Below are 17,665 nucleotides of genomic sequence, written 5' to 3'. Positions count from 1 at the left end.
TCTTTGTTTGACTTTCTTCCTGCTCTTTTTTGGTATTCTACATTTGGAAGTGTTTCCTTTGACTGATTTCTTGTTATAATTCTGTCTACTGAGGGAGGGGGAGGAGAATGGGTGTTTGAGATCAGAGGGGATGATTGGGGGTTGAGAGAATGGGGGGGTGATCTGGATCTGGATCTGTGTCTGGGGGATGGGGGAGCTGACGGGTCCAGTGGCTCAAAAGGATTTAGGCTAGTGAGAGGATTGTTATCTACTTTTGGTGATAAAGAGAGGGGGTCAGAAGATATGGTAGGCTGCGAAGAAGGATGAGTGGGTTGTTTGTTGGTTGTCTTCTTTATTTTAACCTGTTCCCATTTGTTTTCCGGATCTTCAATCTTTTCATTTTCATTTTCTTTTCTTTTTTGTACATCTATTAGCAAAATGGCCATATTCGTGACATACCTTGCATTTGAAGGGGATTTGTTCATAATCCAGTTGTTGTATATGCATCCACTAATCCACTTTGATTTTGATTGCTTCTAGAAGCCCTTTCCCTAGATCCACTTCTAAGCAGATTTTGGCACATGCATGCATATTTTCCTTTGGCTCACACTTGTCTATGTATTTCCCAATTGCATTTCCTATGGCTTTAACTGAATCATCTCCCCAACAATGGAGGGGAAGATGCGACAACCTGACCCAGACTGGGACAGCACTGGGTACATCCATTTCTGGATCAAAGTCTGGTGTCCATCTGTTTAGATACAGTCCCCTTGTATCCATAAAGTATGGGCCATTCCGAAATATCAGATCACGATCTTCCTTGGTTTCAAAGTGGAAGGTGTAGTACCCTCTTCCACAGAACCTAATTGAAATTTTCCCATTTATTGATGCAATCCAGTTCCTTTCTACCCATTTTTGGAAGGTCTTGGGCGAGGGCCATAACCCAGTAAATTTCCCGACTAATCCACGCTCCGCCAGAGACAGACCTGCTTTACGAGGAAGGGCAGGAGGGAGTGAGATTTCAAGGATGTCTTCCAATATTTTAACAAACTTAGTGAATGATGGTCGATTCTTTGCCTGACCCATTACAGAAATGAGAGAGGCAAAATCTTTTGTTGTTCCTTCATTTTCTTGCTAGTGATCAAAGAGAGGGTCTCCGTCCTCTGGTGAGTCCATCTTGCTCGATCCTAAGTAGCAGGAGGCCGCTAAGGGGTAGCTGCATGCTGTGTGTTGCATTCTCTGGCTAGGGTTGCACAGATCCTTAGTCGCAATAGCAGCCCGATGATCTTCAATCACTTATAGTTGAATATAGGACAAGGAGATATTGCTCAAAAAGCTATGATCAAATTTGTGACTTGTACAGGAAGCTCTCACGGAACCAATTTAGTTCTGGTAGAGGAAATCGAAGTAGAACTAACAAACTTGGATCTACAGATGCTATGATTATTGGTTTGTAAAATAAAATGGACAACATGAAAATTGAAATTATGAATACTGTTAGCAAACAAATAGACTCTTTGAAATTTTAGTAGAAATTGGTAGAAGAACAAGAGTCATTGTCTACTTATTGTCCAAAGTGTAGGAAAAAGAATCTTTTAAGAGAATGTCCTGTTGATGTTAAAGGTACTAATAAATGTGTGATTTGTGTAGGAAAACATGCCACCGAGGAGTGCCCTTCTATACTGGGACTGAAAGTAGCATTCGAAGGAGAGCAATCCGAACCTGAGCCATTGCATGTTATGGAAGCACGAAGAAAATTGCCTTAGGTAGGTGCAGGTATGGTTCCTGAACTTCCACCACATTTTTATGGTTATAATGCAGCACCATATTCCTATCATAATGTAAATCACTCTCAACCTTGGCAGCATGGGAATCACTTTCAATATGGACAACCTCCTCAACCTTGGCAACAAGGATGGAGGGGGTCAAATCATTCTCACTATTCCCATCCTACACATATGCAATCATATCCTACTGCATATACACCTTATCCCATGTCACAACCATATTTACCCTCCTTACCTCAGCAAAGTCAACCAATGCCAACATTACCTTTACCACCACCCTTTTGACCACCCCAACTACCTGCTCAACTGGTACTGAATCCTAATAATAAAGTGGTACAATTGATTCATTCCATTGGACCACTCCCTTCTCCCATTTATCAGACCTTGCTGGTTGGGATCCATGAGCTTCAATTGAGATCAGGAAGGGTAGTACAACCAGAAAAACAAAAATAATCCATGGTGATTATCGAGGAGAGAAATGAGGAGGAAACTCCAGATTGTTTGAAAGAAGATGTCGTCATTCAACCCATTCCCACACATTCAGGGTTGCCATCTTCTTCAAAACAACCTCCCTATCCAGAGAGGCTAGTTATGGAGAAAAATGACCCCACTCTCAAGTCTAGTCTGGCTTCCGAGCTTAGGAATATTTGCATAAAGGTCCCTTTGCTACAAGCTATTAAAGAGATCCCCATATGTACAAAAATCATTAGGGAACTTTGTCTTAAGAATCCAGGAAGGAAGAGAGTAGAACCCCAGACCATTCAGTTTGTTGGCAAAGTAGTCGATTTGATGACAGGGTGTGCACAAATGGAAAAATACATTGATCATGGAAACCCGGTTGTTTCTGTCCAAATAGGTGATATCCTTGTCCCCAATGTATTAATAACCTTGTGGGTGGCCATTAATGTGATGACTAGGTAGACCATCGATCAACTTGGGTTTCTCCATATTTTTCCTACCCCTACTGTGCTTTAACTTGCAGGTAGATCCAAAATCAAGCCAGAAGGTGTGTTGGATGATGTGGTTGTTTTTATTGATTCGTGGGAATACCCCGCGGATTTTATTTTGCTTCAACCTAAAAATCCTATGGGTGGACATCCCTTGATTCTAGGACAACCATGGCTTGCCACAGTCGATGCTTATATTGGATGCCACTCTGGTGATATGTACATTTCCCATGGAGACAATAGGAAGAAAGTCACCTTGTATCCACCTGCTAGATCCATTCAGGAGCTCAAAGATACCTTATGGCTAGATTACGATAGTAGTGATGAGGAGACTCGATCTGTGTCTTTGATCCATCATCATACCAGGTCCACCCAGGAGGATGAGTTACGGGACTTCTTGAACAATCAAGACACAATGCCAAATTTTGACATGCTTCGTCAAATATTTAGTCTATATTTTCAAGAAAGTTATAGTTCTCAACCTCCCTCATCACAGACTCTAGCAGCATCTTCCTATACTCTTGAGCCCAAGACCACTCTTGTTGAGATTAGTCCAGGAAAATCTTTACACATCAACTCAGACCTAGATTCATCCCAACAAGAGCAGCTTGTTAGCTTGTTGCGAGATCACCTTGATGCCTTTGCATGGAGTTACAAGGATATGAAAGGCATACCTCCCGAAACCTGTACTCATCATATCTATATTCAGGAGGGGGCCTGACCTGTTCGACAACCCCAAAGGTGCATGAACCCTATGCTAAGAGAAGTTGTGAAAGAAGAATTACAAAAACTCTTAGACGTTGATTTCATTTATCCTATATCTGATAACCAATGGGTCTCTCCATTGGTGATGGTTCTGAAAAAAGATGGGAGATGGTGCATTTGCATTGATCACAAAGAATTGAATAAAGCCACGCTCAAGGACTATTTTTCCCTTCCTTTTATCGATCAGGTGCTAGATACCCTTCCTAGTAAAAAGTACTTTTAATTTCAAGATGACTTTAGTGGATATAAACAAATCCAAATCACACCTGAATATCAAGACAAAACCACCTTTACATGCCCATGGGGGACATTCGCCTACCGAGTGCTTCCCTTTAGGATATGTAATGCCCCAGCCACCTTTCAAAGGGCAGTGCTAGCTATTTTTGTTGATCTCGAGCGTGTTGAGATTTACATAGAAGATTTTTCAATGTTTGGTGACTCGTTCCAAGAATCCCTAAAAAACTTAGAAAAAAATACTTTTCTGTTGCCAAGAAGCTCACCTTGCTTTAAGTGATAAAAATTGCAGATTAACGTCCAAAGCATGGATAGTTCTTGGTCATTTGATTTCTGACAAAGATATCCAGGTAGACTTGGCTAAAATAGAAGTTATTTTGCATCTTCTCGCACCCAAAACACAAAGGGAAGTGAAAGGATTCCTAGGGCATGCAAGTATTACCGGAGATTCATTGAGAACTTTTCTAGGATATCTACACCCCTTTTTCGATTATTAGCTAAGGATAGTGAGTTCTTGATCCAGGTGGATCTTTCGAAAAGTACCAGTGGCATGACAAAAGGCTCAAAACTCAAAGTGGAAAGATATGGATAATATTAGGATCGAATTGAAGTGCTCGTCATCCTGATTCTAATGGTGTGAACAACACTCAAATCTGAGTCCAGATGACAAAGTTAGAGCAAGTCAAAGTTTTAGTTTGACTTGTCCAAGTAGTAGGGAGAAGATGACATGGCATAGTTTCAGTGAATAAGGGAGCGCCAAGTGGCATGATGCCATTGGACCCCACATATCACCTATCAGTGAAAAGGAGGAGCACTTAAGGAAGAATCGACCCCTGGCGTTCCTGCTATGAATGTGATATCACATGTCATAGGCCAAAGGAGTTATGAATCGGCCAATACAGGACTTAGTTGTGATATACATCGCATATCGCAATTGCATGAAAAGGTTGGTGCTTACGATATAGTTAAGGCGAAAAGCACTGATTTTGATACTGCGATAAGAAGCCTAGACCCGAAATGTTATAGTGTGTTTAATAAACTCGGCGGGTTCGCAGGTCTTGCAAAGTGCTAACCATTGCGCCAAGGGTTTCACGCCAGTTGTGATAATGCGACAGGAGTGTCCGACGTGAAGGCATTATGTATATGGTGAATATTCCTGTCGGGTCCATAATTATCGCAAGATACTATGCCTAGGCATTGGATTGTCCACCGATAAGCTAGAACCACCAATGAACTTGCGGCCGAGAGTCATGCACCATTGAAATGGGTTTCTAGACAGTGGCTTATTATTATGGAAGGGTGGTTTTCGTGAATCCTTCAGGCCCGCTCCCGCCTACTAACCTTGGGTATTATGTTGAAACTGCCCCGATTTTGAGGGATGCCACCATGATCTTATATATATAATTATTGTGTTAGAGAAAGGCAAGAGAGGACTAGCCGAATACACAGATTTTATTGCATATAGTGGACCTTGACCCTGGTAGCAGGTCAAAACCTTGAGCAGCAGGGAGTTTCCAAGAAGGTTGCAGAAGGCCTGATTATCCAAATTGAGTGTTTGGATAGGCGTTTTTGCACTATTTTTCACCAAGGAGTTCAGTGATTTTGTCTGTTTTCAAAGTTGTGCTCTCCATTCTCCTCCCATCTATCATATTGGAGGTATAAGGGTTGAAATTTCTTGTTGTTTTACATTTATCTCTTTTATGCACTAATAAAAAGAAGGCCTCCCCACTATTGAGCAAGGCCCAGAGACGTAGTCCAAATTGGACAAAATTCGTAATCAAATCATTGTGTTATGGTTTTTGTGTTCTTCTTATTATTTCTGCATCGTTTATGTGCTTTTAAGTTCCATGGTTAATTAAATTTATTATATGTAATTCCGATGCATCTGTAAGTAAAAGATCCTTGATCAATTTTGGTATCAGAGCAGGTCTTTGTAGATGCAAATTGCATGAGTTTATGCTAACCCGGAACAAGCTGCAAAAAGGAGAAGGAACACTTAACTCCTTTGATCTTGAAGCAGGACGTGCACAGCGAAGAAGAAACATGGCCAATGAAGAAGCTCATTGGAAAGAGGAACATAATTTCCAAAAGGTATTCTACAATATGGAAGGAAAAGTAGAAAAGTTGTTCACAGAGTATGAGAAGGCACTTAGGCATGAGAAGAAGGATGTCGATGATCATGAATCAGCAAATTAGGAAGGTGGTGGAGAAGATCCTCCTCCCTCTCCTTCTTCCAGTGATAGTTCTCATCACTCTCATAGAAATTCCAAACAGACCTCTAAGAAACTATTCTTCAAGTTAGACATGAAGTTCGATCTACCCATGTACAATGGAGAATGTAGTGCAGAAAAACTCAATAACTGGATCAGACAAATAGAGGTTTACTGCTTAATCTAGCAGATCAAAGAAGATGAGGCGAAAGTCCAGTTAGCATCTCTTCAGCTGAGTGGCACTGCTCTCGTTTGGTGGGAGAGCAAGTTACAGAAGGGTAGCACAAAGTTAAGTAACCTTTTGTCCTCTTGGTCTAGTTTTATTTCTGCATTAAAAGACCAATTCTACCCTTTGGGTTATAAGAAAAAGGCACTTATGGAATCGCAATATTTAAGGCAAGGTAAGGGCCATAATGTACAAATCCTCACGAAAGAACATCGGAAACAAGCATTGAATCTGGGCATCTCATCAGATGCACCTGAAACTGTAACTAAGTACATAGGTGCGCTGCATAATTACATCAGACACTCGTTATTACTGTTCTAGCCTACTTCAATTGATATGGCCATCGTAAAGCTGTACATATTGAAAGTTGAGGCAAGAATGATCGAGATGACCAAAACAAGAAGATGTCATTAAAACCCCAGCATGGCAAATCCCAGAAGAAAGGGAAAGGGAAGGACAGGAAGACTATTGCAGCTAAGAAGGGGGACGGAGCAACACCATCGTGCACTCACTATAAGAAGGATGGGCATGACGAGGAACATTGCTGGAAGCTGCATCCGAAACTAAGATCAAAGAGATTCAGTGGAAAGGGGAAGCAGAAGATAGTGGCAACAACGCAGGACCTTGGATAAGATTCCAACGATGAGACATTGATCACAGCCATGGGTGCAAGAGGTACTCTTTATATTAATGATAGTTCTGATTCGATTGCAAGCACTAGTAATTTTAAAGAGCCTGTGAGTCGTGAGCAAAGGAGAATGAGTTGTTCCAAATTAGAGCTGTCATAAAGCATACAAAGGTGGAAGCTCTATTTGATTCGGGTTTCCAAGCAAACTTGATCTCAAAGTCCTTAGTGTAAAGGTTAGGCCTTGAAACTAAACCTCATCCGAGTCCATACCTGCTTGTTTAGGTAAGCGATAAAGCCAAATTGCAGGTCACCAAGTAGTGTAGGAACAGATTTGTAATTTCTTCTAAATTAATTGATAAGGTAGAGTTAGATGTAGTACCTTTGGACATCTGTGGAATAATCTTCGGAAGCCCATATTTATATGACAAAATGGTCATTTTCTTTCGACATGAAAACAAATACCACCTCACAAAGGATGGGGTCGAGTATATAGTTAGAGATCATCATGAAAAAGTTAGTGCTAACCTTGTCAGTGCAGGACAAATTAAAAGACTGATAAATTCCAGTAAAGGGTGCATGCTCTGTGTGAAAGAAGACGAGATAGCTAACGCTTTCAGAGGTTGTGATCCTGATCATAAGAAGGAATTATTTGAAATTGTTTCTGACTATGATGAATTGTTTCAGGAACCAAGAGGATTGCCCCTTAAACGAGAAATCCAACATGAGATCCATTTGCAACAGGATGCCCCTTTACCAAATGTTGGCATGTACAGGATGGCTTCTATTGAGATGGAGGAGATCAAGAAATAGGTGCAGTAACAGTTAAATTAGGGAGTCATCAGACTGAGTTCTTCTCCTTGTAGCTCACCAACCATTTTGGTCCCCAAGAAAGATGGCACATGGAGAATGTGCGTGGATTATGGGACGCTGAATAAGATCACGATGAAGAATCGATACCCTCTCCCTCACATTAATGAATTGTTAGATCAATTAAAAAATGTTGTTTATTTTTCCAAGATGGATTTGCGTAGTGGTTACCACCAGGTGAGAATTACAGAGTAGGATGTCTGGAAAACTACATTCAAAACCAAGCAAGGGTTGTTCGAATGGATGGTGATGCCATTCAGGCTGTGCAACACTCTAGCCACGTTCATGAGGGTAATGAATGATTTATTTCAGCCATTTCTTGATCATTTTGTTCTTGTGTATCTAGACGATATTATTGTGTACAGTAGGACATGGGAGGAACATATGTGTCACATAAAGAAAGTGCTTGATGTTCTGAAGAAAGAGAAATTATATTTGAAACTGTCAAAGTGTGAGTTTGGAAAGACTTCTCTGATTTATTTAGGCCATATTGTCGGTAATGGGAAATTAAGGATAGATCCCTCTAAAGTGGAGGCAATAATGAAGTGGCCTGAACCCACAAATGTCACAGAAGTTTAAAGTTTTCTGGGCGCGGTGCAATATTGGAGAATGTTCATAGCAAACTTCTCCATTATCGCATCCCCCTTGCATGCCTTGGCTAGTGTGAAGCGGGCCTTTCAGTGGGGAGGAAAAAAGAAGAAATCCTTCGACACACTGAAAGAGAAGATCAACATGGCACTAATGCTTTCCTTACTAGACCTTCAGCAGCCTTTCAAAATTGAAACAGATGTCAGCAGATATGCCATGGCTGATTTATTGATGCAGCAAAGAAAGTATGTTTGTTACCATTTGGAGACTTTCTCCCAGGATTTTTTGAATTATCCTACGTATGACTGGGAGTTGTACGCCTTGGTCCAGAGTGTAAAGAAGTGGAAACACTATCTGCAAGGAGACCATCATCGACAAGAATCATCAGCCCTTGCAGTATCTTCAGTCACAAACCAAGCTTCAGCGAGCCTGTCACTTCAGATGGATGGGATTCCTCCAACAGTTTCATTTGGTAAGAAAATATAAGAAGGGCATTAGCAACAAAGTAGCAGATATGCTTTCTCGCCCTCCTATTTCTGCATCTGTAATTTTGCAAAATGTTTCTTTTTCATTAGAAATTTATGCTGAATAGTATGCTAACAATAATAATTTTAAAGAAATTTCTGCAAAATTGACTCTTGTACCGCAGGTGGAAAATTATTACTTACAGGGAAATCTATTGTACCACCTTGGAAAACTGTGTATACCCAGTAATGAGAGGGTTCATGTAATCCAAGAGGCTCATGCCTCTCTGGTGTCTGGCCATTTTGGAATTGAGAAAACTTTATGTCATTTGGAGAGGTTTTGTTTTTGGCCTCATGAAAAACATTGTGACTCACTTTGTAAAGGGTTGTGTGTTGTGTTATGTTTCAAATCCCTCTAATAGAAAACTTGGGCTCTACACACCAATCCCTATTCCGAGTCGACCATGGGAAAGTGTGACCATGGAATTTGTAGGAGGTTTACTTATGTCTAGGAAAGGTCATGACTATTTGTATCACATTGTGAATAGGTTTAGTAAAATGTGTATTTTAATGCCTTGTAAAAAGCAGGTCACTGCTGAGCAAACTACTTTTCTTTTCTTTTAGCATGTTTGGGTCCATTTTGGGTTGCCCACATCTATTGTGTCAAATCGAGACTCCCTCTTTCTTGGGGAGTTTTGGACCAGCTTGTGGAGAACGATAGACACTAAGCTGAAAAGAAGTATGACATTTCATCCACAGACTGATGGATAGACAAAGGTTGTCAACTGCACCGTGGTACACTTGTTGCGAGGCTATTGTGGGATGAACAACTTCCTTATGTGAAGAATGCATACAATCGTGTAGCACATTCATCTACACATAGCTCACCATTTGAGGCGTGTTTTGGGTATCTACCCAGGGATCCCTTGGACATGGTCTTCGGGAAAGAGGAAGATGGAAATGGATGAGATGATAGGGACAAAGTGCAGAAGTTCATTCAGCGGATACAGGTAATTCATTAGGCAGTGCAGGAGTAGTTGGAGAAGAGTCAAGATCGGTATAAAGCTCAACATGATAAGCACCAAGTTGATCATCAGTTTCAAGTTGGGGACAAGGTATGGATCCATATCAGCAAAGATAGAATGAAGTTGTTAGCCTCCCGTTACAACAGGTGTTCATTTTTCATGATTGACATTTTTACATGCCAAATATGTCATACTTTGCAGGCTACAGTGTTCCATATTTCCACAAGATGCCATGAAGTGTGCTAGTCCAAATGGAACAGTTGTATTCCAATTTTGATGAGTTGTTCCAGTTTTGAAGAATTTTCATTTAAGGGAGGTCCAAACAGTCTAATCTTGGTCTCCCTAGGTTTCAATTTCCTGTTTTAGAATATAGAGAATGTATCTGTCCAAACAATGTAATCTTGGCAGATTTGTAGATAAGTAGAGAATCAAAGGGACCCAACTGTTTAATCTGGGCCCTTGGCAGAAATAAGTGTAGATTTAGATAGGAAGACATTCAAAAGAAAAATTTTAAATCTGGGTCTGCAAGTCTACGTGCACCCAAATCAAAAGAAGAAAAAATGTTAGGTGGGTAGGATGGGTAGGTAGCTGTGAGGTTGTAGAATGATGATTTATGATCAATTTTGTGTTACAAAGTGTTTTATCTTTTCAGATCACAGTTATCAGTTGGTTTTCATCTGGAGGAGCTCAAGCTGGACATCACTAACTCCCCCTTCTTCTAATTCCCCAAGTCACTCACTAATTTCCCCAAAGAGGTCAAGATCTCCTTGATTCCTCTTAGTTTCATCATTTTTCATGTCATTTGTCTTAGTGAAGATCTGCCTCACTCAAGGATTCTTTTTTTCTCATCTATGAGTCACTTTTCCCTCGAAAATTACCCTAAGGTCCCCCACCTTAGCGCCTGCTTATCATCTCCATATTAACTACTAACTCTAGTATATAACTCCCTATCAGTTTTCCCCTTCCCCTACTAAAACTATGTATATAAAACTTCCCTATGTAAATATCCCCTCCCTGGCAATATAGCCATATTTCTTCTAAGTCAGGGAAAAAGCAGTCTATCTGGGGCTGTTTTTAGCCCATCCGTGTCATAGCAGGAGTTAGATGACACCTGGTCATGCTAACAACCTCTCCCCTAGCCCTAAAACCTTAAAAAAAAACCATATTTCGCCCCTATCCCTAAGTCCCAAGTGTAAATATATGAACCCGCCCCCGTTTATAACCCCCAAAACCCACATAAACCAAAGTTTCAAAATCCCGCCGTGCTTTATTAAATTTAGAATATTCCGTGTATATTCCCACCCCTTACCCCTCCGTTGACTCATCCTTACCGCCAGCCGTCCGATCGTTCTGCGCCCAGATCAACGGTTGGCGGGTCAGTCCCATCTCCGAGCCGCCCGAAGGTTAGCATCCGGGAGATGGGCGGTATTGCCACCGTACTCCCGCCACGCGTCGCCTCCTGGGCTGTGGCAGAGCCCCCCCTGACAAAACCACTCTTCCTCAAAGCCGGTGCGCCTAGAAATCGCTTACCACCCTCCTCCATCCTACGTCAGCACCACATCGACGCTGACGTCATCTGCCTGCGTGGCCTTCTTCCACTGTACCGCCGAGTCACCCTGCCACGTCACCCGTCGTACGAGGTCCCACCCGCTGACGTCATGCTGGCGTCATCAGCAACTTTGGCGGGAAGGGCGAAAATCGCACTCTGGAGCCCCAGAATCAGTTTCTGAGGCAGTTAAATCGCGCATCGCTGGATAAAATAGGCCAAAATGGGGAATCTTTTCATCGCGCAGCCCCCAGCAAGCCCGAAAGGCACCGAATGACCCGTTTTTAATCGCGAAGCATGCAGAAAGGAGCAGAAGATAGTTCTAGAGGAAACAGAGGCCGAACAATGGCCATTAATTTTTTATTAGACCCACAACAAAGGAGAGAAGCGATCCAATTCATTTGTCAGAGAGTATCAGAGGAAAGAGAAGCAGCAAAGCGTACCAGTTAAATTGTTTAAAAGAAACCTTCAGTTCCCAAAGCAGGTTAACATTGAATGGCTGCCAACAAAGTCAAATCAGGTGGTGAAAGCCCATCCCATCTCTCAAATCACAGTTGAAGCATTTAAGTACACCGAACTACAATGGAGCAGAGACCCATGCACAGTTATTGCAGAGACAACTGCACCAAGCCACTGAGGACAACACATTTACTCAGTCCCCATACGGCGGCCCTCAGCGCAGCTCAAGATATTTTATGCATTTATTTCTGGATAGGATTAGGTTAAAGTAATCATCTTTCCTCCAGACCTGTTTAGGTCAAACTGTAAATAAGCAATTTTGAAGAGTTTTCCCTATATATACCACCCTCTGCACTGTTTTAAGGGTTGGTCGATTGATAATTCTCACTAGAGACTCGCACTGTATACCTGAGATTTTTTCTGTAATAAAAGACTGCTGAAGAGTTTGGAGTATGACCGTCTGATGTGTTGTTAAAGATTTCTTAAGACTAAATGTGGAATTCTTGTGCTGCAGCCTGGAACAATAAGTGCATCTTACCTCTGTTTTATTGTTAACCACTATCTGAATAGCAGAAAGAAAGATTAGCTTAGAATTTGTTTACAGCACTCTATGCTCAATTTCTGTTGTTTCTGTACGTTTTCATCTGAATGAATTGGTAATGAATATGAATTCCTTCTAGCTCATATTTACCCTAATTCACCTTTGTTCGCTAATTATCTAGGGATTCTTTACTGCCCCTAGGTAGAGCTATGTTATCACCTTCTGTTAAGCTGAAAGAGAGATTCTTGATTGCCTCTCATTCCTTAGCATTCATTCCATCCTTTAAACCTGAAACATTGTTTCATGTGCAGCTACCTTGCCCCATATATCTCTCTTGTGATCAATAAAACGCATCACCAGTCTTCCTCCTCGACTCCATGCCAAAATCAAAACAAAAAACCCTCAAGCCCAATACCTAGCCTAAAATCATTTTCAACAAATCTAAATCATAAAGAGAGAGCCCTCTCTGATTGCAGGTTGGCTAGAACCTGTAGTCCAAAGTTGGTCTGTGGTTACCTCGGCCATATCCCTTTATTACAACCTGAGGGACAACCTGAGTGATAACGTAATGGCGACTCCACTGGGGAATCTCCTCAGTTAAATTCACAAAGAAGGTTGTAAAAAATCCACAGGAAAAATCAATTTTCTAATTGCTATATATCCCTTAAAACTATAGATGAAGCCTGAATGTCAGCCAGGAAGCCTTTGAAATTGTTTTTGTTTTACATTTACAGGAGTAGATAAAAGTTGCTTCAGTCAATCTTCATGCTAGTTTTAAGCTATACACAGCCATTCCAAAATCTGATCAGTTCCTTGCTAATCACAAAAATATTCCCAGAAAAATACCAAAAAACAAATTCGGAAGCTGGCTCCTAAGAAAAATCCACGATACACAAGGTCAAATCCAGACTCAAATCCCCCAGTTGTTTTTTAGAACCCTAACATAATCCCAAAAATCCTTAGGAAGCAAGAAAGACAGGAAAGTTTTGCTGATTTGAGTCCTGAAACAGCTTACCCTAGCTGTATTCCGACTCCTATCAAGGTCTTATTTCGTTCAACCCCTGTTTCCCCTAATTCATCATCCACATCTCATAGCACTCCTTCCACACCTTCATTCACTGCACATACTACCATTACTGTGGTTCCCACCGTTCCAGTTGTTCATGTTATTCCGATTATCCTTGTTGTTCCATTAATCCATGTTGTTCCACTTATCCCTGCCAATATGGCCAATAGATATGCACCCCTGCAACTGCCTGCTAATCCTGGGGCTTTACCTCAAGAGTACCAATCGAAGATCACATATTTTGATAGTACTGGTCCTTTTACTGCCCTTCAGCACACTAAAAAGATGCAAGATTATTTTTAAAACTACGTAATAGATGATGATAGCGTGAGAATGAGAATTTTTGTTCAGAGTTTAACAGGTGATGTAAGAACTTGGTTCAGATCACTCGCTGCAAATTCCATAACCACCCAGATGAGCTTTACCAATCCTTTACCAACAGAGGGGAGAAAAGGAAAGACCCCTTGCACATACTAGCAGAATATGATACAATTAAAAGAGGTCCTCAAGAGACTGTTTTGGAGTACTGTGCAAGATTCAATAATGTATATAACGCAATACCATAGAACCTAAGGCCTCCCCCTGATCTGGCCTTGTATAAATTCCCTGATCGATTCGACTCGAATATGGCATACTAGTTAAAAGAAAGAGCTCCTCAGACCCTTGCAGACATGCAAAACGTTGCTGTTAGCATAGAAGCCAACTTAATTGCCAAAAGAAACAGAGCTAGAGTGGAAAGAAGAACCACCTTTAAGGAAGAACCCTCAACTTTTGATCAAAAGCTTGATGCTATCATCAATGGCCTGCAAAGGCTGGGAGAAAGAGTAGAAAATGTCGAAAGGAAAGCATCATGGGAAGGACAACAGTCTAATACCATAAGGAACCCAAATTTTAGGAAAACGCAGAACACAAATGCTGGTAGGTCTAACCAAGACCATGACATAAGACCCCCTTTTCAAGACAACTATGTTGAAGGATCTACTTCTAGTGAAACCATAGAGGACACTCACATGAACCTGATGGATCTAAAGGGTGAGCACAAAACATTTCTAAGCCAAGAAGACCAAAATGAACTCGACTACAATCAGTTCCAAACTAAGTCTAGCGAGTCTTTTGATTTTAAACAAGGTTACGATACTGCTGTGTATGAAGTACACAAACAATATAAGCTGAGAACTAGGACCATTGACATTTCTGAACCTAGCAAAACAAAGGATGGCAAACAACCCAACAAGATTAAAGGTAAGGCTGTCATGACAGAACCAGCTGATATACCTGTCCCGAACCCGCAACAAGTCACTGTAGAAGACATAACAGAAATACAGCCTTCTGGAGATCAGCCTTTGCCACCTTCTTCCTCGAAAGAAAGCTCGAACAGTGTTCCAAAAAACTTTCCTGAAACTGAAAAACCGCAAGCAATCAGTCCTCATAACGCCGATAAACAAGAGCAAATAGCGGATAATTCAAATGAAACAGAAAAAACTGCCATTATCAACACCAAGACTCCATTGGAAAAGCCATTTAATTTAGAGGCAGAAATAGCTAAGTTGAAGATATCCATTCCCCTCTCAGAACTTGCCAAACACGATGTGTATAGACAACAAATTCAAAGATCACTTCAAATGCCAGAGGTTAGGGATGATGTAAATGTTTTAGATGACACCCCAGAGCTGTTGTTTGGCCCAGAAGTTAATGGAAAATCAACATATGGACCTGTCCCACCCTTTTATGTCAGTTTGCATATACATGACAAAGTTTTGCACAACGCTATGTTTGACTCAAGGGCATCGCACAATCTTATGCCCAAAGCAGTTATGGAAAAACTGAATCTTGATGTTACAAGACCTTACAAAGATTTATACTCATTTGACTCAAGTCAAGTGATATGTTTAGGCCTCATCAAAGACCTATGTGTCTCCTTAGTCCAATATCCCAACAAGACCATCCTCATGGATGTAGTAGTTTCTGACATTCCACCAAAGTATGGTATGCTCCTATCAAGATCATGGGGAGCAAAGCTCCAAGGATCCCTTCAACTAGACCTCTCCTATGCCACTATTTTAGTCTTTGGGCAACCAAAGAGACTATATAGAGAAACACTTATGAAATATGTGGTAAGTAGTGAGAGCAAGCGTGAAAATTTTCCCATTTATTCAATCCACTCTTATATGGATTCCTTTATTTTGTTTAATGATGACACAAATTCTCCAATTGATAATGAGCCCTTCGCTCAGGAACAACAAGCACACATCAATGAAGAATCGGCTGCACATACTGATGAAACTGTCACAATAATTAGTGCAACCAGCATGCTAGAAGGAACTCCCCAAACAGAAATTTCAAGTCTGCCCAATCCCAACATAGTTGAAACTCTTAGCACTAACCACAAGCAAGAAATCACATGGTATTTAGAGTTTGATGGCTCTGTTAACAAGTTAGGAGCAGGGGCAGGTGTCTGGATTCACAATACACATAAAAATCATGCGGAAGGTCATGCCTACAGACTGAACTTTAAATGCACAAATAACATGGCGGAGTATGAGGCTCTGCTGCTAGGGCTTAAACTGCTCAAAGCTATAGGAGTTGTGAAAGTGTCTATCCTAGGAGACTCTGATTTAATCATACAACAGATGAAAGGTAATTTTGTAACCAATGACAATAGAATGAGAGCCTATAGGACTGCTGCCACTAATATACTCAAGGCATTCACTGAATTCAAGCTGGCTGAAATTTCAAGAGAAGATAACATTCATGCACACAGCCTAGCCACCTTCGCTAGTACATGCAAGCTTCCTTTTGAACCAAACCATCACTTCACAGCTGAAATAAAACATAGGCCCGCTGTCCCAAATAACGTTAAGGATTGGCAAGTGTTCGAAAATGATACCCAGATTAATAATTTCCTCGCTCTTGAGCATGAGCTTTCAAGTATCAATATTAACTTGGATGCTATGACAGATTCAGAACAGCAAACAAATGAAGATCAGCAAGCTGCAACAGCCAAGCAGATCCTGAACCCGACTGTTTTTGACAAAGAAAACATAGAACAGCTGAAACAAATGCATTTGGAAGACATTGCCAAAGCAGAGGCTGAGATCATTGACTTAAAGGATAACTTTCTGCCTGCTGGCCTAACCCCATTAGAAGACATGTTTGATGCCAATGATGTTCCTAGAAAGCCAAAATTGCAACCCATTAACACTGATATAGAAGAACACAACATTGGAACAAAAGAAAATCCCAAAATGATCAAATTGTCCAGAAATTTATCTCCTGATCAAAAGCCCAAGTACATTGATTTGTTCAAACAGTTCCAAGATGTATTTGCTTGGAGTTATGAGGATTTGAAATCCTATGACACCTTGGTGATCCAGCACACAATCCCCTTAAAACTAAACCAGAAACCCTTCAAACAGAAACTTAGAAGAATTAACCCTATGCTTCTTCCCCCAATTGAGAAGGAAGTAAAGAAGATGTGGGAAGCAGGTATAATAGCACCTATCAGATTTTCTGAATGGGTGTCCAATCTTGTTCCTACGAGAAAAAAGACAGGTGAAATCAGACTTTGTGTAGATCTCAGAAATTTAAACCAAGTCTCCTTAAAAGACCACTATCCCTTGCCCAAAATGGACCACATCCTACAAAGGGTAGTGGGGTCATCTAGAATCTCTTTGCTAGATGGTTTTTCAGGTTTCAACCAAATACTTGTTCACCCAGACGACCAAGACAAAACAACCTTTACCACACCATGGGGAACATTTAAGTATGTCAAGATGCCATTCGGACTTAAAAACGCTGGTGCAACCTTTCAAAGAGCAATGGATATTGCTTTTGCCAAAGAAATACATGAATTCCTAGTTGTCTACCTTGATGACTTGACCCCATTTTCCAAATCTGATGAAGAGCACCTCAAGCACCTTAGGAAAATATTCATGACGTGTAGGAAATATGGCATTTCCTTGAAGCCCAAAAAGTCTCTCTTTGGCCTTGAAGAAGGCAAATTACTTGGCCACATCATATCAAAAGATGGGATCAGAATTGACCCTGAAAGAATCCAAGCCATCCTCCAAATCCCATATCCAAGAAACATAAAAGAGCTGCAAGCATTCCTTGGGAAAATCAACTTCTTAAGAAGATTTATTCCAAATCTAGCTGAGCTGATAAGATTGTTAAGCAACATGTTAAAGAAGGATGCCAAGGTAAAATGGTCTCTTGAAACCAAGCAAGCATTTGAAAGTATCAAAACTGCCTTAACCCAAACCCCTGTCCTAACCAGCCCACAGTTTGACAAAGATTTTATCATATTTTCGTTTGCATCTGATCACACGATAGC

This window comes from Pinus tabuliformis, chromosome 3_1 (genome assembly GCF_031772625.1).
Source record: "Pinus tabuliformis cultivar Carrire ecotype Pingquan chromosome 3_1, CPIR1, whole genome shotgun sequence".
Classification (NCBI taxonomy): Eukaryota; Viridiplantae; Streptophyta; class Pinopsida; order Pinales; family Pinaceae; genus Pinus; species Pinus tabuliformis.
The sequence above is the reverse complement of the archived record's forward strand: the minus strand, read 5'-3'. Positions refer to the sequence as shown.